A 25942-nucleotide genomic window follows, 5' to 3' on the forward strand; every position below is an offset into this window, starting at 1 on the left:
ATAACTCACTTTATTAAATTATAAAAATAATATATACATGACTCACAGGAGTTCAGTACCTCACAGCATCGCTTTGACTGAATTATGCTTTAATGATGCCTTTTGCCTCCATGCAATATTGCTATAAGAAAGTAAAAAAGAAATTTGCCTTTTCATTTGCTGCTTAAAAAATAGTTGTGTAGATTATAGAACCTATCACTCAATGTCTCCTATAAAGAAAATCCCCTTGGGCAAAATTTATTCCCGAAAATGCTGCCAGGAGAAACTTCATCTTTTCTAAGTTCTGTGTTCCTTGATTTTTTTTTAAAGATTTTATTTATTTGATAGAGAGAGACAGTGAAAGGGGGAACACAAGCAGGGGGAATGTGAGAGGGAGAAGCAGGCTTCCCACTGAACAGGGAGCCCAATGTGGGGCTCAATCCCAGGACCCTGGGATCATGACCTGAGCCTAAGGCAGACGCTTAACTGACTGAGCTATCCAGGTGCCCTTGCTTTTAGGTAAGAAGAAACATGTACCTGTTATATTTCCCCCTTTGCTTTGACTTCCAGGAATCTCACAAGTATGAAGTTCAATGTAGCAATAACATATATGGCTCCATTTTACATTCATCATTTTTCCATAGTTCTGTTTCTATTTCTATTTTATTACAGTTTTTTTATTATGGTTTTATTAACATTATAAATGTTACTTCAAATTCTTGTAGGAAAGGATTGTTATTTGTAAATTCTATTGGTTATCAGAAAATATGGCAAAAGCTACTCCAAATTCTTTTGGGGAAAGAATATATATATATATGTATATATCAGTAAATTCAGTTATCAGAGAGTGCTTATGGCAACACTGACTCTCTGACACACCACTGATAATTAAAAAGTTAAATTTAAAAGACTCTAAACAGTTCCAATCTATTTATAAAATCTTTGCACCAAAGATCACACAGGTTACACCGGGAAAATAACTCTGTCCTTCACTTAAACTTTCTTTTAACCACTTAGACATGCCTCTAGCAAGATTGGTTGATTGTGTTCCTCAAGGCAAAGAAAATATGAAGCAGGAGGAAGAAATTGCTTGAAGTAGTCAGACTATTAATAAAAATAATTTTCAGGGCACCTGGGTGGCTCAGTGGGTTAAAGCCTCTGCCTTCGGCTCAGGTCATGATCCCAGGGTCCTGGAATTGAGCCCCACATCAGTTTCAAAAATTTAATCCTTACCACATCTTGCTAACTGTAGGTGCCAATTCCTTCATGAGAAGGCTCCTCTGCTAAGTACACCTGTCCCCCACTGTGACTGCCTTGATGCTTCCATCCTTCCTTCCTAAGAGCAGGAGAGTTCTTTTTTTTTATTTTGAAGATTTTATTTATTTATTTATTTATTTATTTGAGAGAGAGAAAGTGTGAGCCAGAGTACGAGCGGTGGGGGAGGTAAGAGGGAGAGAGAAAAGCAGATTCCCCACTGAATAGGAAGCCCGATGTGGGGCTCAATCCCAGGACCCTGGGATCATGACCTGAGCCTAAGGCAGACTCTTAGCTGACTGAGCCACCCAGGTGCCCCAGCACAGGAGAGTTCTATCCCCAGCGTTCCACAGCTCAAAAACCAAACCAACATTTCCAGCAGAGACTTAGAATAACTAAGAGACCAAACAAATAAAGAGTAGTTTAATCTGCCGATAGACGTGAGCACTTTTCTTAGAACCTAAAAACACAAACTCAACTTCAGAATCCTTGTCTGCCTCCCATAATTCCTCCAAGTAACAGAGGCCACCTCACCCCCTCCACCATAAGAGAGGTTCCGAAACTCTGTATCCCATAGTCTAAGAAAAGCTGTTTCTTGACTCAGTGAGAGTAGAAATCTGAAATTTGCCTTCAAGGACTTTCATTTCTCTGCCCCAGAATTGGCCTCTTCCCACAGTAATTTGTAAGGGAAATACCATCTCCAACCCTCTGGAGTAGTAACAGAATAATCCATTATCATTCAATAGTTGCACATTTTCTAAAATCTAGGTTATTTGATTTTTAATAACACTCTTTTGGGGACTTCCACAGGAAAGTCTGGAATATAAGCTTTAAGCAGCACAGTTAAATCATTTTTAGGATCCCCTCTCCAGTTTGAGCTGTCCAGTTGCATCCTTACCCCAGTGGTGTCTCCCTTCTAATCTTCGACACATGTTGGACAGCAGCATAAGGGAGAGTACGCACACACTCCCCACAAGAACAAACAATAACTTTCAGAGACCATGGGGTCTACATTTAGCAGGAGAAAAACAAATCTCTAAAGAAAAGACAGAGGATCCTCTCAATTCCCCTGACTACAGAACTCTCACCATCTTCATCTGAAACCTCTACTTCCAGTTACGGCACCACCTTTAGGCTTTCCCCAACTATAATAGAAGAGGAAAAAGAAGAACTTTTAAAAGAAGCCTTTTATTTGTATATATAAAAGCCTTAGTCAAGAGATTTTCCCAAAACGAAGGAACAGTTTACCCTCAAAGCTGAATTCAAGTTGCCCCCAAAAGGCTCTGAGGCTTTTAGATTGGCAGGGGGGAATCTGAGGGGGGAAAAAAAAGTTGAGGTCCAGTCTGCAGTCATCCGGTTGTACTAAAAGATGAGTAATACCTTTCCCAAATCATTGTTTTGAAAAGCAAAAAAGAATTTGGAAATAGCAAAATCTTTCTTATGGATTTTGAAGTCCTTTTCTGCAGAAGTCAGAGCACCTTATTTGCCAAAATGGTACCCCGAGCACAGCTGAGTCTCCCAAGTGATGCGTATCACAAGCAGAACTTACAAATAGAAGAGGGAGGGCCATGAAGGGTCTAAGCCTGAAGGTAGCGAAAGGTCACCTTCTAGGTGAGGCTTTCTATAGCCACCTCATCAAAACATCTCAAGCACCTCTTCCCTCTACACACACACACACACACACACACACACACACACACACACCCCTCCTAATTTCATCCTTTATCCCTTGTGGGTTTTTTTCTCACTCACACACATCACTGTCTAACACTTTATATGTTCTATATATATATATATATATATGTATATATATATGTGTGTGTATATATATATATATATATATATCTTATTTTGTTTTGCTTTAAACCCTTAACCACCAAAATGCGAGTTTCATCAAAGAAAGGCTTTTTTTTTCTGTTTTATTCATTGCTTGCATCATCAGTGCAGGCCAGTATTTAGCCCATGGAAGGTACTGAATAAATATATTAATTGGATGGATGGATGAATGACGAATGATGGATGGATGGATGGATGGAAAATTCTGAAGTCCTAAAGGGCAAAGTTCAGATTCTAAATAAACTGCTATGATAACAGCAAATTTTTTAACACAAATGTTACCTATTTTGAAGTTTTCCGTAGTTTTTCCTTATAACACACAACATATACCTGTAGGGAAGCATTTCAAGATAAACCATCACAGATATCAGTCTCTCCATGCCGGTGCCTAAGACCCCAAGGTTAAAACTGGGTTTCAGGCCTTGATGACACAGTACTTAGTAAGCACTAAGTTCTTACTGTGTAGCTAGTGAATACATAAAGTCAAACAAGATTTCTAGCCCCTATTATGGGAATCACAGTTTTCCAAAATTTTCCCACGAAGCATCTGCTTCAGCTTTTTGGGTAGAATATAGTCTTTGAATGTAAGTCATCATTCGTTAGCATTTTAAGTTCTTTGAAGACATGAAAACATGGTCTAAGGGGTATTTCTTATTTCCAGGAAATGTATGCTTCCAGACATAAGATATGTCTTTAATAAGTGTAAACTATGTAATAGTTTTTAAGCTCTTACAAGAAAAAATAAACATTTTGAGAGATTTACTTTTACACTTGATGCTCCTTCCTTAACAACACTTCCCTGTATTTTGATCATTTTGTTAAAGCAATCGGTGTATGAAAATAACCACAAGATATTGTATAAATAATTTTCTTTCATCATCCAGGGTCCTTAATATAGACTTCTAAAAAGATGTTTCTCACAGAAGGTAGCAAAATAGATATTGAACTAAGATGCTAAAGAAATCTTTAAGATAGCAAGTTATAAATTGTCTACTGGCATAAGGATAGACATATAGATCAATGGAATGAAACTTAAGAGTTTAGAAATAAACCTTTACACTTATGGTCGTTCAATTTCAACAAGCTATCAAGACAACCCAAGGAAGAAAGAAGAGTCTTTTAAACAAATAGTACTGAAACAACCAAAAAGCCACATGCAAAAGAATGAAGTTGGGAGTCCTACCTCACCCACATACACAAATTAATTCAAAATGGGTAAAAGACCTAAATATAAGAATTACAATTATAAAATGCTTAGAAGAAGGCATAGGAGTAAATCTGTGATCTTGGATTAGGTGATAATTTTAGAGATGACACTGAAAGTACAAGTGATGAAAGAAAATGTAGATAAAATGGACCTCATCAAAATTAAAAACTTTTGTGCTTCAAAGGACACCATCAAGAAACCTAAAAGACAACTCACAGAATGGGAGAAAGTATTTGTAAATCATATATCTGATAAAGGGCTTGGATCCAGAATATATAAAGAACACTTACAACTCAATAACAAAAAGACAACCTAATTTTTTTTTCAGATCTTATTTATTTATTTGACAGAGATCACAAGTAGGCAGAGAGGCAGGCAGAGAGAGAGGGGGAAGCAGGCTCCCGCCTGAGCAAGGAGCCTGACACGGGGCTCGATCCCATGACCCTGGGATCATGACCTGAGCTGAAGGCAGAGGCCTTAACCCACTGAGCCACCCAGGTGCCCCAAGACAACCTAATTTTAAAAAAGACAAAGAAGCGTGCCTGGGTTGACTCAGTTGGCTAAGCGACTGCCTTCAGCTCAGGTCATGATCCTGGAGTCCCAGGATCGTGTCCTGCATCAGGCTCCTTTCTCAGCGGGGAGTCTGCTTCTCCCTCTGACCCTCTCCCCTCTCATGCTCTCTCTCTCTCCCATTCTCTCTCTCAAATAAATAAATAAAATCTTTAAAACAACAACAAAAGACAAAGGATCTGAATAGACATTTCTCCAGAGAAGTTATACAAATGGCCAATAAGCACAAGAAAAGATACTCAACATCATTACCCATTAAGGAAGTGAATGATGCAAGTGAACAAATCAGATGAGCAAATCAAAATCACAATGGGAGGGACACCTGGGTAGCTCAGTTGGTTAAGTGTCTGTCTTTGGGTCAGGTCATGAGCCCAGAGTCCTAGGATCAAGTCTCGTATTGGGCTCCTTGCTCAGTGGGGTACCTGCTTCTCCCTCTCCCTCTGCCCCCCAACTTGTGCTCTCTCTTTCTCTGTCCCAAATAAATAAATAAAATCTTTTTTTTTAATAAAAAATAAAAACTGTTTTTGGAGAGGCACCTGGCTGGCTCAGTCAGAAGAGCATGTGATTCTTGATCTTGGTGTTGTGACTTTGAGCCCCACATGGAGTGTAGAGATTCCTGAAATAAAAATAAAAATAAAAACTTTTAAAAAATTGTTTTCAGAGACAACTCAAAATGAATGCCTCTTTAATAGTATTTTTATAGATTTATGCATCTTTGAACTGGAGAGAACCTTAGAATTCTTTTAAATATTTTATCTATTTATTTGAGAGAGAGAGAGAGAGAGCACGAGTTGTGGGAAGGGCACAGGGACAGGGAGAAGGAGACTCCCTGCTGACTCAGGGCTCAGATCCTAGAACTCTGAGATCATGACCTGAGCCAAAGTCAGATACTTAACTGACTAAGCCATGTAGGCACTCCTTGGGAAAGCCTTCAAATTTTATTTGTGTGTTTGAGAAAAGACAACCTGTAAAATATCTTACTTTGTCGAATGAAATGCATCATATGAATTGTCCTAACCTTCTTGTGAAGATCAGATGAGATAATAACAGGCAATTGCTTTGGAAAGCATTGGCTCTGTAAATACAGTATATGATATTGCCATCATTTTTTTTACACTGTTAAAGGCCAAAAAGAAAAGAATTCTGTGCCTCTTTTTGTGTGTGTTTGTGCCTTTTCTTTTTGGCTCCTTCCACTAGCTTTCCATACAACTTTAACAAGGTTTCAAATAATCTCTTCCTCTCCCTCTAAGAGGGAGTATTAGAATATTATATAAGAAGGCATAAAGGCATGTAGGGAAGACTTACTCCCTGAAACTCTTCACTGACTGAATCTGCTTCAAAGGTACACTTATCCCCTCCCTCCTGCATCTACCAACCCCTCCCAAAAACAAGGGAGAAAAAAAAAAATCAATGTTTTGTTTTTTAGTGCTGTTAAAGGCTATAGTGAAATAGCTAAAAATGGATGATATGGAGATGCATTTGCCTCCTGAACTATTGAATGAATATTAAAGCAGTAATCCAGACATCCTTTCTTAAAGGAGCTTTATTAGTACAATAGGAATAGTGTAAGCCCAGATCCTTCCATTGGGGGTTGAAGAAGAATTCTGCAATAGGGATGCCTAAGTGGCTCAGTTAAGTGCCCAACTCCCGATTTGGACTCAGGTTGAGATTTGAGGGTTGTGAGATTGAGTACCCCCTCGGACTCCATGCTAGCGGGAAGTCTGCTTGAGATTCTCTCTCCCTTTCCCTCTGCCCCTCCCCCAACTCACATGTGTGTGTCCACGCTCTCTCTCTCTAAAATACGTAAACAAATCTTTTAAAAAAGAAGAATTCTGCAATACTAGAAAAATGATTTAACATTGAAACCGACAAGAAAGTCTATGGAAATAGGCCTACGTGTTCCCAAAAGGAGTGGAAGCCAAAAATGAGATCACAAAGTTAAATACTCAGTTCTGAGGGAAAAACTATAACCTAGTAGTCCTTAGCCCCTCTGGTCAAGTTTGCATTAAGCGCTGGTGAGATTATAAGGAAAAAAGCTGGATCAATGAGTCTTCTATACTAATCTAAAAGAAACTTTGAAATGATGGTGACTTTGCCTTATCCTCCCCCAAATCTCCTTCTTTGGGCTACAAATTGAACACACATTGTTTGGAACTGTTATATTCTCTTATTCTTTCTCTAATGTCTTCATTCTAAGAATGAAATACCAGAAAACTGTGTGCATAGTGTTGTAACCTTAAGTCTCTAGCTGACTGCACACTCTGGAAGGAATAATGAAGCATTTTATGAGCCCAACCTAATGTAGCTACTCTACAGAAATTTTAGTAATAACCACTATGGCTGAATACTGCCATGTTTGCAAAAAGACAAGAGAACATTTCCCAGAAGAGTAGATTCCTGAAGCAACTCTTAAGGAATATGTAGGATTTAGCGAGACAAAAACATGTTTTTGAGGGGAAGCTCCTTGGGAGAGAGGAGGCCAGAACCATAAGGCAGAGGCAAGACCATGCAGAGTCCTTCTTGGCTATGCAAGGTAGTTTGGACTTGATTTTACAAAAGTAGGCCTTTCAAGACCATTGAAAAGTTCACCACCAGAGTAGACAGTGTGCTAACTGAGAGTTGCATCGTATCACCTTTTCTGTGGTTCTGATACATTTCAGCCAGACTTCAGCTATTTTACAGTGAGATATTTCTCACTAGAAACTTGAAAAATATGAGTATCAGATAATTATGCTGTAAGCCATTGCTCTGTGGCTTATTACCCTCAGACCTGCTTGCTCTCTGTTTTATGGATGCTTAATAGTTTCTGTCTTTGTCGTTTTGTGTGACTGTTTGTTTAACATTTTAAAGTTACTCTCTATTACTACACTTATAAAAACTAATTTGGGAGCTAATCATCAGACACGAACTATCTAGTTTGTGCCATAACAGATTAGTCATTAGATACACCCATTGTTTCTCATCCAAATAAATTTTAGCCAGATACTAACTATGGCTTTAAACATTGGCCATCTATAAATAGAAAGGCAGCCATCCACTCAAGCAAGCAAAAACACCAAAGCTTCTTTCCTAATACAAAGAGCCGGAAATTGATTACAACCTGGATTTATGCTGGGAATCCACCCAATGTTGGTTCCCAGGTCAAATGATGGTATTTGCTCACTTTTTATTTAGAAGACGGTAAATCATCAACTACATCTGGCTTGGCCCCTGAAGGTGTATTCTAGGATCAGTTTACTGACCTTTAAACCGCAGAGGGGCCTGAGCCTTAGTTAAAGAGTTTCTCATTATGTGAAAGTCTTGTTAAGAGAATTACTCCAGAATCAACATTGTCATCATAGTAAATCACTCCTCCTTCATTGCAGCAATGCTTTATTCTAAACTTCCAAGTACAAAAACTACCTTAAGGAACAGAGAAAATATGCAGCCACTCCTTTCATTTACAAGATAAAGCAAAGTCTAACTACATCCTATATGGCACCTGTATATTTGGGTTTTATTTTGATGGCAAAACAAAGGAGTCTCAGTTTCACTTCTTGAAAGCACCTCGAAGATGAATTACCATTAAAGTCACAGAAACAATCCACTCCTGACATTCTCTTAAACAACATTCATTAGGCAATAAACTCGGTCATTTGTACTTGTTACGCACAGAACTATTACTCCTATTTTATCTTACTCTTCTGACACGGAGCTGTGACATCTCGCGGCAAATACAGGTAGGTTAGCGGCATTACACTGCAATTTGGAAGTGAGATCTAAAAAAAGGGAAGACAAAGCCCTCACTATTTTCAGTGGAAAACACTGCTTGGGCAAAGCCTTTTATTCTAACCCTTTTAGACTGAACATCATTTTAGTCTCAATTAACTCCTAATTGGATTAAGCATCAGAGAGAAAGACTTCAGCAAAATATCCACGAGTCCTAAAAATGCAGTATTAAAACAACCCCCAACCTGATTTCTAGTCTTTTCTGAGACTTTTCCTCCTATTCAGAGTTTGATAAAAATACATTTTGTTCATTAGATCGTGTTGCAATAGATTATTGGTTTCTGCATGTGTTTATTGGGTAGAAAATGCTCTGCTCTTCTTGACGGCCTCGAGTCCACCAGGGAGATTTAAAAATAAAATTGGTCAGAAAATAGCCCAGCTCCACTGAAAAGCTTACTGTTTTGTGGTTATAGAGCGATGGGCCCAACTGTGAAAGCCATGCCTGCCTGCTTCTTTTGAAAGCAAACACTGAGGTGCCCACATAGTGGCTGCTTCTGCCATCTCTTAACAGGGGCCAATGCAGGGAAGGCAGACTCCTGTTTGTCTTCTGCCTGAAGGAGCAGTCCAGAGTGGTTGAAAAAAAAAGAAGAGGTCCTCATCAGAGCCACATGAAGACAGAGAGCTGAGCATCAGATGAGTTCTGCCCAAATAACCCTCAGTTGTTATTCCTCACTTCTAAAGTAAATCAATACTAGCCCGTAGAGATTTTGGGAAGGAAGGCCCCTTGCGGTCGAATTTTCTTTGCTAACACTCTTTGGAAGCACTTACTACTACAAAGGAGATAGTGCTAAAATCTATTAACCGTTGTCTGATTTCATTTGCCTCTCAAGCTTATTTCAGCATTTTATTTGAAATTATATTAGCAAATTCTCATTTTTCTACAATATACATTGATTGCTTCTACAATCAGGAAAAATAAACCAATAAAAAAGAAATTACATTGGAGGCAGTGTGATTATCAAACTGTTCATAGTTATGTAAACTGCTCATCATAGGAAATGAGGAAAGACATTCATCTTCCTCGCTGTATTTCACATTTTTCACCAAAACTTCATCCTTCTCTTTATAAAGACTTTCTGCCAATTATTTTTTCTTTCATTAAGACTGAATAGTCCCTTTTAAATGTGTTCTCTGAGTGACTGAGACTGACCTTTTCCCCCAAGGCCTGGGCTTAATGAACATTTTCCCATCACAAACCTCTCCGACCTGTTAAAAGGGCCCTCAAATACCCAAGTTCATACTACAGAGATAGCGATACTGCCCTTGGAGCTCCATATTCAGAAGCAAATGACTTCATATATGCCAATTCTCAATCTTCCAAGTACATGAGGAGAAAATTGGCAATTCTTGTCTTAAAGCTAAATTAATGCTATATCAAATTTAGACAGGTGTTCCCAGTTCTACCCTACATCTGTAACAAGGTGACACACAAAGAGACAAACTAATGTATCCATACTAAATACTTACAATTCCTACTGCGAACATTAGCTAATGAGCTGTTTTAGAAGATTTAAATACAGCTTGAAATAGGCAGCCGGCAAATAATAGTAGGGTTTTTAATCCATTGAACTCAGAGCCCAGATGCCTGGTCCCTTATATGGGTTCCTACCCTTTGATTTTGGGGGTAAGCTGTGAGCTGGCCCTTTGAGCACCGTGGACTGTCTGCAGTGAATGGACAAGGATACAGGTTATGTCCAGTCAGCTGGGGCCCCCTCCTCGAATACCCTTCTTACCCCTGAGTGTTCGCTTTAAAGTGCCACCATTTTAGTCTCACAAAGAATCCCATCAAAGCTGCTCTCCACAGTTGTGGCTCAAGATTGGCCCCAACCCAACATGACCAAACTGCAGCTGCTTTCGGGCTCCCAAAAAAGCCTGGCAAGTTAGGGCTTTGATGAAGTTTCTTGCTGTGCTGGACCACTTTTTTGACAGTTAGGCAGGTTTCTTCAAAATTTTGAAAGCCCTGCTGAGTAGTGGCCTGGCATTTTTTCGGGGGTGGGGGGCAAGGCATGAAATATCACATGAAACTGTCTTTCTTACACATTTCAAAGGCTCGGTCTGCTCCATTGCTTTTAATTAGCCTATTCTGACTCAATAAAATTTATTCTTTCACTCAAAATAGCATTTATTAGTTCCACTATCCAATTTCAACCAGTTGTCCAAGCTCAATGAGCAACTAATTTTCACCTCTGCCATAGTAAACAGGGAAAAGCATGAGTTTGGTTTAAATATATCTATATTTCTGTCTTTTGTGGATATTTTCTAGAACTGAGCCAGAGAGCTCAACTGACTGGAGCAAGGTGCTAATGAGGCTAAGGTTGTGGATTCAATCACTGCATGAGCCAATTACGTTCCCTTAGACAAAACCACCATTCCACAAATACAGGTTAAACTCCTAAGCCCAGCCAGTCATGTAAAAAACATGCTAGTGAGCTTAAAAAAAATTAAGAGAGAGATTACGGTTGGCTCAAGACAAGTCACTATCAACCCGCTCACGAAAAAAGAGGAAAATTGATGGGTCATTCATTCAGCAATCAATATTCCATATCTGCAGTGTACAATGTAATATGCCAGGTAAGTAGTGGATAGGAAGAAAACTGAGGTGACTACATCAGCTTACAATCCAGCGTCCAGTCTCGGGAGACATCCTGCCCAATAAAGAAAGAAAGTCTAATAATAATAATGTTTAAACATATAAAACAGACTACAATATAAGCAGGAAGAATTAGTAAATATAATAAGATATATGATACGTATCATGAAATGTGAAGAGCTTCAGGATCTTACAAAGGACAGAGAGTTCACGTTAAGCTAGTGTGATCAAAAGTGACTACAGAAAAAAATAGAATCTGGTTTGGAGCTTACAGGAAAATTTGAGATAAAATTCTAGAAAGGTCAAAACTAGCTAACAGTGGACCTTGAATACTAATCAGATAATTGTAACTTTATCTTCTAAGAAACAGAATTCTTAGAGTACTTTTTTAGAATACAACAACTTGATTAGAATTCTGAGGAACTAAACTATAATGGTACATGACACCTCAGAGACAGAGGATCTGGTAAAAAGCCGCCAAAGTGAGGCTTTCTTGATAGTGTATATTCAAGATCTCAGTGAGAATGGAAACAGGTTCAGGAAACGCTAGGTAAATGGAAATAGCCAGGATTTGGGAGTGGATTAAGTGGAAGAAATTACTGAAGGAAGAAAAATTAAAAATTATGAGGATTCAAAGTCCAATGATAGGGAAAATGGTAGTTCCATAAGTGGAAATAAAGAATAGAAAGGAAAGGATTGGAATTAGCCAGTAGGAGTCAGGAAGACAGATGACGATAGTGAATTTGTGTTTGTGTAAACAACTGACCCTTGAACAACACGGGGGTTAGGGACCCCACACAGTCAAAAATACAAATATAACTCTTGACTCCCACAAACTTAACTGCTATTACCCTACTGTTGACCAGGAGCCTTACTGATAATATAAACAATTGATCAACATATATTTTGTATATGTATTACATATTGTATTCTTATGATAAAGAACAGAAATGTTATTCAGAAAGTCGTAAGAAAGAGAAAATACATTTACAGTGCTGTATTGTATTCATAAAAAAAAAAAAATTCCACGTGCTAGTGGACCCATATAGTTCAAACCTGTACTGTTCAGAGATCAATTCTACTGAGTTTGAAAAATTGGCAAAACACTTATCTGGATTCATACAGCACTCTGCTGGTTGTAAGAAGGGAGAAATCGATAATATCAAATTCTGTGGAAGAAAAAAAGAGAACGGAGAGAAAAATCTGTTTGATTTGATAATAAGGAGAGCTGATAGTTCACACACACTATGTTTCCATTCTAAGCACATGGTGGGTTTGTACTTCCTCAACTAACCTCTTTAGTTAGATAGGGCCATATAGGCATATCTGTCTAAGGAATTTGAGCAAAAGCAACATGTCACATTTCTGGGCCAGAAAATGTGATTTGTTAGTGAAAAACCTTGTAAATTCCACCCCACCCCCACCTTTTCTTTTTGCCAAGGCAACCTGCAATGTTCAAGGTATGAGCTGCTTCTTCAGCCTGGATCTCAGAGCGGAGAGGACACGGAGCAGCAGCCCCAGCCCACCCACAATATTGCAAAGACCATCTGTATAGCATGAATGAGAAGCAAACCTTTGCAGTTTTAAGTGGCTGAGATTTTGGCTAAGATCGAGCCCATACTGATAGAGCAGGATTTGGGGTAACCACCAAGAAAGCAGCTTCCCTACAGTGGTAAGAGAAAAAAAAATTTTTGTCTTTCAAGGTGCTGAGAAATGGTAGGATGGAGAAAAGTGAGGTATTCAGCAAGATCATTGTATTGGTAAATCTGGTCATGAAAAAGAAAGACTTCAGCAACTTTGAAGGTAATAGAAGAGAGAAATAGATTGTGAGAGCTTTTGTTGTTGTGCTAGTATGGGGAATCACTCCCAAGGCAGAAAGAATATGAGAGGGGAAAAGATTAATAGAATAAGATTTCAAAAGAGTTGAAAGAGGGTCAAGGTAGAAAGAGTCACATTCCTTTCTCTGAGGCAAGAATAATGAGAAGAAAGCCCTAAGAAAATATTAAGATGGGAAAAGAAGAAACTGAAAGAGCTCATGTCAGATGGTTTCAACCAGTGAATAGTGTTCTCTTCCCATACAAAGGCTATCATGTTTTAATGCTGCCCAGAATATTATCACTACTCATGAAACACTAAATAAAAGCAAAGTCTTTCATGAAATTCATGCTGTTTTTAGCATGCAATAAGTAAGTACAGTGTTCTGAAAACAATGTTAAGCAAGATGTGTGTGACAGATATCTAGGGCTTACACTGTAATCACTTAAGTAAACTTAGACTCTGCATTTGAAATTAGTGAACAACAGTAAACTGTATACAACCTAGCATTAAGTTGTATAGAGGAGGGTATGATTATTAAGGCCTAGAAAAAAATTAGGAAAAATCTCTTTGAAGCAGTGAAACTTGAAGATTTGCAGGATTTGAACAGATGCGTGGAAAATGGAGGAATTCCTGTGATTAGAATGAACCTGGTGAAGCTGGTAGTCCAGGATGAGCTTGGCATGTTCTTGGGATAGGGAGATTGACCTGTCTCAGGTAAAGTCTGTGTTCTGTGTTCAGTCATAATCCTTAGCTGTGTACATTAGAAAACAATTTTGGCTAATAGAAGGATGCAGATGGCTCATAAAATCTTTAGAAGAAACATAGAACGAGGTGTAGAGGCTCAGCAGCCAAAATCAACGACCAAAATTGTAATGCAAGACTTATCTAGGGAAAATTGTGATGCAAGACTGTTCTAGAAGATTCTTCTGCAGCTATCACTGAACATAGATACCTCATTTTGCACTGTTGACCCCAAACAGTCAACTGATGCTTCTGGGAACAGGAGAGTTGTTGACACTGCTGCCACACATCACTGTGCATTCTGTGAGGGCACTGTCACTCTGTATCTCTACCCTGTGAACCAAAGTCTGGGAGAAGTAGGTCCAAAGGAGAGAAGCTAGAAGATGCACTGTAACATATGATGGCACTGCAAAGAAACCAGGAAAAGTGATTATCTAGCATTGACAGCTCCTACATCACAGAGGCAGCTCTGCTTCAGAAGACGAGATTCCTCATAGATTAGGAAGAGAATCCCATTGTTGGGTAGCCAAAGGGCTACTGTGGTGTCTCTGACAAATAGAAATATGATTGGGGTAACTAATGGAAAACAGAGGAAATTAATATAGAGGATCCTGAAATCCAGAGAGAATTTAGCTTCCTACTGATGAAAATTGGAACTATGAAAGAATTCAGGACAGAGTAGAGATATGTATCAGAAAGAGAGTAGGTGGTTTATACATATTTGTTAAATGAAGGAACAATTACAGCAGTTAGACTAGATGGTTTGGAAGTCCATCTGTACCAGTAATCTAGGCACAAGAGAATGATACCTTGAACTAGGGAACTAGGGAAGCAGAACTAGAAATGAAAAAGAAAGCACTCATATGAAAAAAATTTTTTTTATTTTTTTTTAAAGTATTTTATTTATTTGACAGAGAGAAATCACAACTAGGCAGAGAGGCAGGCAGAGAGAGAGGAGGAAGCAGGCTCCCCGCGGAGCAGAGAGCCCGATGTGGGGGCCCGATCCCAGGACCCTGGGATCATGAACCTTGCCGAAGGCAGAGGCTTTAACCCACTGAGCCATCCAGGCGCCCCTCATATGAAAAATATTTTGAGGGAAAGATCAATAGGCCCTGGTGACTATTTGAGTACCATTAATAAAAAAGTAAACTCCCTCTAAAGGGATTCCAAAATTTCCAGCATAAGTCATTGAGCACTTATACTTAGATCAAAGCTAATTTGGGTGAATTTTCATTTTGAAGACTTTAAACTTTCTCCTGTCATTTCCGATACACTGTTAAGACTTTCCAGTGAATTTTCCATTGAAAAATTAGTCTTCAGTTCTAGAATTTCTATTTGGTTCTGTTTTATAGTTTTAAATTCTCTACTGAGATATCCTATCCAAGAGAGCCTATCATATTTTCTTTTCATTCTTCGAACATATTCATAATAATCAATTTATAATCTTTGTTGGCTAAATTTAACACATGGGCCATCTTGGAGTTAGCTTTTTTTTTTTTTTTAACTTTTTTCTTGATTGTAGGCCACATTTTCCTAGGGTTTTTTTTTTTTTAAGATTTTATTTATTTATTTGACAGAGAGAGAGAGATCACAAGTAAGCAGAGAGGCAGGCAGAGAGAGAGGCAGAAGCAGGCTCCCTGCTGAGCAGAGGGCCTGATGCATGACTCGATGCCAGGATCCTGAGATCATGATCTGAACTGAAGGCAGAGGCTTAACTCACTGAGCCACCCAGGCACCTTTTTTTTTTTTTACGTTTATAATAATTTCTTTTACTGCATATTGTGGATAAATCATTGTGAAGTTTCTGAATTCTGTAATCTTCCTTTGAAGAGTTGACTTGTTTTTGTGGGCAGCTGAATTACTTGACGATGACTTTGAACTTTGTATGAAAATCTTGTTTGCTTGGTTTTATGCTTTATTAGGGAGGATCCTAACAAAGGGAAAGAAAAAAGGGTTTCCAAGCACCCCTTACTTGGAAGAATCCAACTTCCTAACTCTGTCTCTGCTGTGGATCTTGTCAGGGTGTGGGGTTTGACTCTTCTATACTAAAGAAAAGCCTATGGTAAAGCCTTTAGGCTTTACCCTCAGATGTGGTCCTTAGAGGTCTTCCTGGCATCTTAGCTGGATTTTAACAAATATTAGTGAAATATTAACTAGATTTCTCCACTATGGCTGAGCTAGAATGCCAATGTCCCCAACATCATTCAAGCTATAGTACCTCTATTCCATTCTCAACTCAATACCTACAAGCCTCAGCTCTGTAGTAAGCCCTGGGTAGTCTCACAGGGCACATATATACAGCCAGGTCCTCAGGCAACACTGGTGGGAAGCCTCCATATAGACTTCCAAGGATCCCCCTCTGTGCAGCCTTTTCCTCTGCTTCTTCAGCAGAAGCAGTCTTGAACTCTAGTCACTATCTCTTCATCAAAGCATAAGCCTATGGATTCCAGCATCCTGTGCTATGATTCCACAATGTTTCCCAGGCAGACATCCAGGGCAATCACGGATGAGTGTCCCTTTTTTCAGGGATCAGATTCTTGCATTGCCTGTTATCTAAAACCTAAAGAGCCTTGCCTCATATATCTTGTCTGGTTTCATGTTTTTTTATGGCATGAGACTAGCCTTGTACCAATAACTCCATCATAATCAGAAGCAAAAGAGTGAAGACATTAACCTTAAGAGGATGTTGAAAAATAAAGTGAAAATTCAATAGACTTCTGGCATCTGCTTTTTCTCAGACCCTTATTATGAGGCCAACTATCCGCATGCATTCTTCCAAAAGTCCATAAGTGCTGGTTTCAGCCAAGCCCCTCTCTCTGGCATTTGTCCTGTCTGCTTACCAGTTTGACATTTAATCTCTCCTCAGTTCTTCAAGTTCATTCTTGCTGGGGGTGTGGGGGGGTCCAGGGTGGAGGTGTGTGTTTTCTAGCTGTGAAGTTTTGCCAGTCTTAATATTAGGCTCTGTTATCTTGCTTGAATTTTAAGGAGAAGCTTCTTCCCTCTCTTCTCACTGGCCTCTCCACGAAATGACCAGTAGCTCAGACTGGGAAAAGAGTTGTTCTAGGTAGATGGTTTATCCTCCTCTGTGCTTCTTGTTCTTATAATCAACCTGGGTTTTTTGGCCACAGGCCTCTCCTCTGTGAAGTACCAGGACTGCCCAGTTGCTCTCCCTGCCCTGGGCCAAATCAGTCTGATTCACTGGGAGAAAGAGCAGGAAGCTACTTTGGCCTTGGGCACAGGGTACATTTCAAATTCATATTTACTAATAAAACTGAACCCAGAGTAGACAGATGTGTAATTTATTCACCCCTCAAACTTCAATAGTGCCTTAGCTTAAGCCCTGTTCCTCATTTTGATGACTCACTTAGACTCTTCCCTTTAACTTGGAAGCTCAGCTCTTGATTTGTGCATACTTTCCCAGTTTTATCAAACCCAACTCTGTATAAGAATCTTTCTGCTGCTCTAGCCTTCTGGGACATACAACAGCCCTGATTCTTCCTCCCGATCTCTTGCTGAAAATATGAGATAAGAATCACAAAGAAAAATGCCATTTTTATTTTTAAAATAATAAGATTGATTTGGTGTTTGGGTTTGTTGATTAAAATAAAATATAAATTCATACCAAGAACAAGGAATCAATCCCCACATGGACTAATTAATTTAACTGCTCTACCTCACCTTGGCTAACATCCTAATTTCCCTAGTTCTCTAATAAGTGGAACATAAAGAGAGAGCTTATACTGACTAGTGGAACTCTAGGACATTAGACTCATGCTGAGCTCTTCATCAGTGGCAATCATTTTTGTGTACCAAGGATAGCATTATCATTACATATATTATCTTTAGAAGATTCCACAAAACCAAAAAAATTTCCTTCATCGATTTTAGACACATGGATGAAAAGGTTAACTGCTGGATGAAAGCATAGTATACATTTTTTATCCTCAGAGCAATCAAGTCAATAATTATGAATTATTTATTATTATTAGCATCATGAAAAAAATGTACTCAGCAAATATTACATGGAACGCAAAATGCCAGGTACCACAATGGAGAATAGACAATGAACACCGTCAAGGAAAATACAAAATAGTTGAGAAAGCAAGACACATTCATCTAACAATATGGCCAACCATTCAAAATAGTACACGAGACATGTTCAAATAAATGGTACAGGAAATGTGGCAGGGAAAGATGACTGTGTCCTGGGGGCTATCCTCCTCAAATCTTACATTGGACTTTGGAATCTGAGTTGGATTTTATAGTTTGGATGAGATTATTAGATTGGATCATATGACATTGTCATTTCAATGGGTCAAAATGTTGAATATCAACAATTTCTTATGGTTCACCCAATAGTTTGGTAAATCTCTTTTGCATGTGAGGGAAAAAGTATGGAAGTGATCTTTGAGTCACGAGTCACACACATGTTGTCTCATTTAACCTTCACAACAATCCTGTGAGATACAGATTTCCTCATTTTTTACACACAGAAACTAGTAGTCACAAAAGAATCTTGCCAGGTCGTATGGTAGTAAAGGGAATAGTTGGGACAAAACTCTACTATCTGACACCCTTACTCACTGTTTCCGGCCCCAGTGTACCATCATGGAAGAGAAAGCCAATCCTCACCTCCCAGTAAAAATAATTAAGGATTGATATTTTAAGATAGCTGTCATCTATGTGCAAACATCTCCTAGTTTACACTCGAAATCCTGTAGATCGTATAGTATGTATTCATGGGGAAGGACACTTTTCATATCTATTCAGTAGTATTCTTTAGGGGAAAAAAAGATTAAGGTGAGAACTATAGCTTTCTTACATGCTATAGAGTTCAAGAAGGAGACTATTTTTGCTTTAAATTTTTCCTTAAAGAATTCTCAGAAGTTTCCAGCTAGGTTTTCTCTTCCTGTGATAGCTGCCTAGTAAAATAGTCCTCTTCTCTGCTATTCTTGTCATGATTGTGATGGCGGTATTAGAGACTCAAGATGAGAATTTTAAAGACACCAAAACTATTTCACTAAAATCAAGATTCCCTATGCACAAGGTTGATATGTATTTCTATGTTTTAAATTAGTTTATATTTTTCCTAGAGCTATGTTCAGTGTCTTCTAACTAATTATGACTAATTAGATTCTTCTCATCAAGTTATATTTGCAGTGCAACTTGAAGATACGGAAGAGCAGCTAAATGCTTAGAACTTTTTTCCATTTTTAATTAAGTTCCTTTTACATTAGTCTTGTAATTGTTTCCAGAAATGTAAGGTATTTGGGAAAAACCTAATTTACACCAAGGTCTATTTTTAATAAGTATGAAGACCTTGAAAACCTACTCTCTAAAATATAATAGTGGAAAACGGGTAGTAGTTTAGTTAACTGATTTTGAATTAAGGAGCTAGAAATCAAAACCACCTTTTATAAAATAATGTAAAATTACCTTCTCCTAAAGATATAACATATACCTTTGAGATCTCAGAGCAATTTAGATAAGGCACATATAGGATAAAAGCACCATTGCCTCATTTTAAAAATTTTTTCTGCATATATTGATCACGACTTGACTTTAAATAGATTATTTAACCTTTCCGCACCAAAAAAAAAAAAAAAAAATTCTGCCACCAATGGTTTTCTGATAGACACGTTACTGTTTCACTGCATCTGAAAACCTTTTAATGGCTCATCTAGCTTACGAGTGGTATTGAAATGTAAATAATATGAACTTGTAATTATTTTCATTCAAGCAAGGTATTTCTTCTTGCAATAGCCATTTTGAAATCGGCACTCACTTCTTCTCTGTTTTCTCTATTCATTACTTCTTAATCCAACACCATTTTCCCATTCCACTCTTCTAACACCAATAAATAGCCTCCCAGTGGTCAAGCCTCATGGAACTTCCTCAGTCCTCATCCTTTTTAACTTCTCAGCCACATTTTACACAATCTATTCCTTCCTTCTCCTCCTCTTTGTTCTTATTTGGCTTTGGTAAAGCTTTACTATCTTTGTTCTTTTATGTTTCATTTGCATCTCTTCTTCATCCCCTAACCTGCTGAATGTATGTTTCAATGTTCAGCACCTTCTCTGCTGTCTTTATAATACCATCCACTATTTTATCCAACCCGCACATTTCCCCATATCCAGTGACACCAAATCTATGCCTCTAGCTCAAAACACTCTTCTGATCTCCACACCCAAACTTTTAGATGTTTACCCTATATCTCCACCAGCCTGTGTCTTCACTCCAACTCAGCATTTCCCTAATGGAGTTGCTCTTGTTCTCCCTCTAGGCACCAACTCCACATGACCTATTTCTATTAACAATACTACTAATTTTCAGGTCAATCAGAAAAACTTTAGAGTTGTTTTAATTCTTCCTTCCCCTTGACCCACACTTCAAACCAGTCAGGCGCTCATCAGATCTCTGCCTTCTTTTCCAACATTGTTCCCGAGCATATCACAGTAGCTAACAAGGGTTATCTTCTTATTTTATTTTAGTTTTTTGTGTAAAGTTGTTTTCTTCTTTTTTTTAAGTAGACTCCACACCCAGTGTTGGGCTCAAACTCATGACCCTGAGAGTAAGAGTCACATGCTGTACCGACTGAGCCAGCCAGGGGCCCCTAACAGCATTATTTTTTTCTAAATTGTGAGCTCCAGAAACCAAGTGACTGTGTTTTATTCATATGGTGTCATCTTTTAGTGATGCCATTAAGTGCTGGAAGGGCAGGAAGCAATAGGTTCCATAATTTCTTTTTTTTTTAAGATTGATTGATTGATTGATTGATTGATTTGACAGACAGAGATCACAAGTGGGCAGAGAGGCAGGCAGAGACAGAGGGCGGGGGGAACAGGCACCCCGCTGAGCAGAGAGCCTGATGTGGGGCTCAATTCCAGGACCCTGGAATCATGATCAGAGCTGAAGGCAGAGGCTTTAAGCCACTGAGCCACCCTGGCGCCCCGGTTCCATAATTTCTATAAAGAAAAGTTTAGAGGCACCTAAGTGGCTCAGTCAGTTAAACATCCAACTCTTGATTTCAGCTCAGCTCATGATTTCAGGGTCCTGAGATCAAACCCCATGTTGAGCCCTATGTTAAGCTCTACACTCAGCACAGAACCTGCTTGTCCCTCTCCCTCTGCTTCTCCTACTGCTCTCTGTCATAGATAGATAGATAGATAGATAGATAGATAGATAGATAGATAATAGATAGATAGATAGATAGATGACAGATAGATAGATAGATAGATAGATAGATAAAAAATAAAAATAAAAAAGAAGGAATGGCTTAGAAATCTGGCTCTGGGGCCAGGGACACATGGGAGATTGTTGGAAGTAACATTTGCATGGTTAGCATGCTGTTCACATAGGCTGTTTAGTTAGGTTTAGGATTCTGATGGAGACCACAAGATTCCTTAGCACTAGCACATTGCCCCAAAATTAATGTAATTGGGGGAAGGGAAGGGATAAGTCCAGCTTCTAAAGATGGTGGGAAGAACCCTTTACACTTTTCCTGGAGTCACAGCCAGCCCCAGTTGAGTCCAACTCAGAGGACTATCAAGAGGTCTCTTCCTGTCTCCTTCTCCCTTTCTCTGTTCCTTCTGTGATTCTTCACCCACTTGCATCTCTACTCTAATTCCACACATCCATCCCCTCAGCCTGTGTTTTGTGTGCAGAAAGAAGGAACAAAGGGGAACTGTCTCTCCAATAGGAACCAGATGAAGCATCTTTATTTGATTGCAGAGCTCGGATGCATTGTTCTAAAGAATTTCTGTCTCTTTTCCCATTTTTCCCATTTTCTATTATTCTAGGTTGGAATAAGCCAGAGCCCCCAGGAGAAAAGGGTAAGCACCTTACCTATAAAAGGGTGAGGATTTTAAAAACCCATCCTGCAATTTACACAGTCCCACAAAACTCAACGCAGTGACTAGCACAAATAAATATTTGGTAAGCAAACTAATAAATGTGTTCTCTGCAAAGATTCATAGATGAAACGGCAGGAGTCTTAAAACCAAATACACTAAATTCTGATTAATGTGCAATGCTTTATAAAACACAATAAAAGAATTTAATCTTTTTAAATTTTCCTTGAATTAATAGTGCCTCCTGATGAATCTAGGCTGTTAATGAATTTGGCTCAGCTCTAGTAAAATCAATGAAGCATTTCCATCAAATCAGTATTCAGACTATGTCTCCATTGATTTCAGCATAACACTTAATAAGTGAACTACCAAAACACAGTTACTTATAAGCCAGTGCTCCAAGATTCTCCACTTGAAAAAATTAAGAAAAATGCTGATGTTGCAGAGAATCCCCAAAATATGGAGTTCTAAATGTCATCAAACAGGAGGTTGAAGCCTTATTATTATGCCAGACACCTTGGTAAATGATGTTGTGTATTTCCAGTAAGTAACCGGAATAAATGTCACCCAGCTGAGACTGGTATGTTTGGTTGGCAACACCCACCCCTACCTCACCCAGCTTCACTAACCATTTGTAGAAGCCGGATGGAAAGTGAAGACAGAAAAGAGCAGTTTTATATATGGATTCAGGGGTCGAGAGAGGAACAAAGGCAAAGGACAGTTTCTAGTCCATTTTACAGCTTGACCTAAGGACTCCGTCCGGAACACCAGGAAGAAGGGCTGCCGAGCAAGCGTGCGGTGGCTTTTTGCCAACAAATTTCCTGAGACTGGTGCCAGGTTAACAACGTCCAAAGCAGACGTAGGGAAAAGGCATTTTATCATTTCTGCAACTCACACAGCATGGCTCCATGGTGGTAGCAAAAATGGAGAGAAATCCAGTACTATTTGACAGTCTGGAGATGTCACAGCTTTGGGAGCCTTGTGAGAAAGTGTGCAGAACACGGAAGTGGCCTTCCCACTGAGGCCGCTCTGATGTGGCTTGAGACCAGCAGCTCTCAACAAGGACCCTTAAACGGAACTGCATGAGAGGGATGTCATGAGCGCATGTGAATCACAGGGATGACTGGGGAGTTTTAAGGAGTTTTAGCAGGTGGGAAATCACCGAGCTAGCAAAATAAATAAGTAAGCTAACATGGCCTCTAAAATTTGGGGATATTTGGCATATAGTCGTTAAGTAGGTAAAACAGTGTCCTTCTTAATTAAAGTTAACCGTTCAAGTATGTGTGTGTAGGTGTGTGTGATTTCACTTAAGTTTCTCAGATATTTGGATCCCAGAATATGACTCTTAACTCAATCCAGCTCTCTCTTCCCTCGATTATTCATCCTACCCAAACAGAAAACAGCAATATGTGTTGACAAACTGCAGTAAGCTGTGTGGAAATGTTTTTTTTTGTTTGTTTGCTTGTTGTTTTTTTTTTTTAAAGATTTTATTTATTTATTTGACAGACAGAAATTACAAGTAGGCAGAGAGGCAGGCAGAGAGAGAGAGAGAGGAGGAAGCAGGCTCCCCGCTGAGCAGAGATCCCGATGCGGGGCTCAATCCCAGGACCCTGGGATCATGACCTGAGCCGAAGGCAGAGGCTTTAACCCACTGAGCCACCCAGGCGCCCCTGGAAATGTTTTTAAAAAGAAGAAAAGAAATAAATGCCTCCCACTAATGATCCTGAAATTTATTTAGGAATACGAAATGACACATAAAGGACAATTAAGTACTATTCAGTTAAGAACTCCCATTTAAGAGGCCATGTTAGTTTACATATTTCTTTGTTAACTAGTCGCTTCTAGAAGAATTCATAATGACAATGGTTTCCTCCGCACAGGAAGACTGTAAGGTAGGAGTAGGTAGGACATGTTCTTTGCACTATTCACCATTTGTACAATTTGAACTTTAATGCCATGTGTTTGTATCACCTTTTCTTTTTTTTTTTTTTAAGATTATTTATTTATTTGACAGAGAGAGAGACAGCGAGAGAGGGAACACAAGCAGGGGGAGTCAGAGAGGGGGAAGCAGGTTTCCCGCCAAGCAGGGAGCCCGATATAGGGCTCGATCCAGGACCCCGGGACCATGGGAGCCTGATACAGGGCTCGATCCAGGACCCCGGGACCATGACCTGAGCCGAAGACAGACGCTTAACGACTGAGCCACCCAGGTGCCCCTGTATCACCTTTTCAAAGACAAAATAAATGAGTTGTCTTTTTCTAAAGGAAGACCAGAATGGAGAATTAGAATCAGAACAAAAGCAGAGGTCTTTGGAGTCAGACAAATCTGGCATCAATAACCAACCTAAGCCAATTAAGGCTTTCAAAATTCTCTGGTTCTTTTGGGTAGATGTCTGTAATCTCTGGCAACTTACAGTTGTTGAGAATTCTATCTGCAGTTCTAGTAACATGTAGGATGTTATAATGAAAGCAAATCTCAGACCAAATATTGTGACACATACAAATTTTTATTAGTAGAGAGTCACTAAAAATGCCATCCCATCTGAGCTTGTTAAAGTCCTTTAGGTACTCAAACATGTATTTTTTTTCTTTTTTTTAGATTTTATTTATCTATTTGACAGAGAGTCCAAGCAGGGGGAGCAGCAGGCAGAGGGAGAAGAAGACTCCCCACTGAGCAGGGAGTCTGGTATGGGGCTCCATCCCAGGACCCTGGGATCATGACCTGAGCCAAAGATAGACGTTTAACTGACTGCGACAGCCAGTCTCCCCTCAAACATGTACCTTCAGCCATGGTAGTTGTGAAAATATTTTAGCAACAGAATTAGCTAATCTTCTACTTGGATTAGACAACAGAATCTTCCATTACATGACAGAATGCTGAACCACATGGAATACTTGGCCTGAGCATTTTTCAATGAGTCTTAGGCTGATGGGTTCCCAAACTCTTATCAATATATATTATTATGATGTAATATTGTTATGCAACATTTATAGATGTATTTGCATATTATTTCTATTTAATAAACATACCTTAAATGCCACTTATTTCACCAAAAAACATTATTTCTAGCAGAAGAAACATAGTAGGGGTGCCTAGGTGGCTCAGTCATTAATTATCTGCCTTCAGCTCAGGTCCTGATCCCAGAGTCCTGGGATCCAGCCCCGCACTGGGCTCTCTGCTTGGCGGGAAGCCTGCTTCTCCATCACCCACCCATCACCGTTTGTGTTCCCTCTCTCATTGTGTCTCTGTCAAATAAATAAATAAAATCTTTAAAAAAGAAGGAGAAGAAGAAGAAGATGAAACATAGTATAATAATAAAGAAAGTATGTTTTGAAGCCAGAATATCTGGGTTCAAATCTGGTGTGCCACTAACTAGCCACATAATCTTGAACAAGTTGTTAAAACTCTCTGTCTCTTTCTCCTCATCAGTGAAATAGGGACACTAACTATGCCTACCTTGTAGGGTCATTATGAGAATTACATGAGTTGATGTTTACGAAGTGCTAAGATCAGTGTCTGACAAATAAATGCAATGTGAGTATTTATTAAATATATTAAATTCGCACTCTTTATTCTAATTAATGAACTATTTAATGAAGATTCTGATAGTGTTATCAGACTTGCTTACAGCCTTAAAAGATACAAATGATGACTGTCTCTGGAACAGAGGGCAGGTATGATTACCACTCATGAAAAAATTTTGGCTTCCCAAAGCTTCGCGTTTGTCCCTGTAATACAACCCACTGCGTGTGCGGCTATCATTTGACCTTCTTCATATTACCCTATGAGAAGTAGAGTTTGGGAAAGAAGATGAAACGTTAGTACTCTAATTACCGCTATTTCTGTGAGTAACAAACTATCCTTCTTCTCTGACCCAAGAGTCTTGTGTCCAGCATCCATGAACATGGAGCAGGCAAACTCAACTAGCAAGTAGAGTAATGTCTCAGTTCTTCCCAGTTCTTGACAATATTAAGAAGCTGTTTTAGGCAAACTTACACCAATACATTAGGAAACTTAAATGAAATCAACACATTTCTCAAAAGACACAACTTACTAGATCTCTTTATGACATTGAGAAAGGCAAATTTTTCTTAAGCAAGACACAAAAAAACACTACCTGTAAGCAGATAATAAATAAATAAATTAGACTTCAACAAAATTAAAATATTTTGCTCTTTTTATTTGGCAGAATATTTAATCAGAATCTTCTCAAAAGATACAGAAATAATCCAAAAGCACATGAAAACATTCCCAACATCATTAGCCATCAGGGAAATGAAAAATAAACTATAATGAGATATCACGACATACTTACTACACAATAGCTA

Source organism: Meles meles, chromosome 7 (assembly GCF_922984935.1).
Source record: "Meles meles chromosome 7, mMelMel3.1 paternal haplotype, whole genome shotgun sequence".
NCBI classification, from domain to species: Eukaryota; Metazoa; Chordata; class Mammalia; order Carnivora; family Mustelidae; genus Meles; species Meles meles.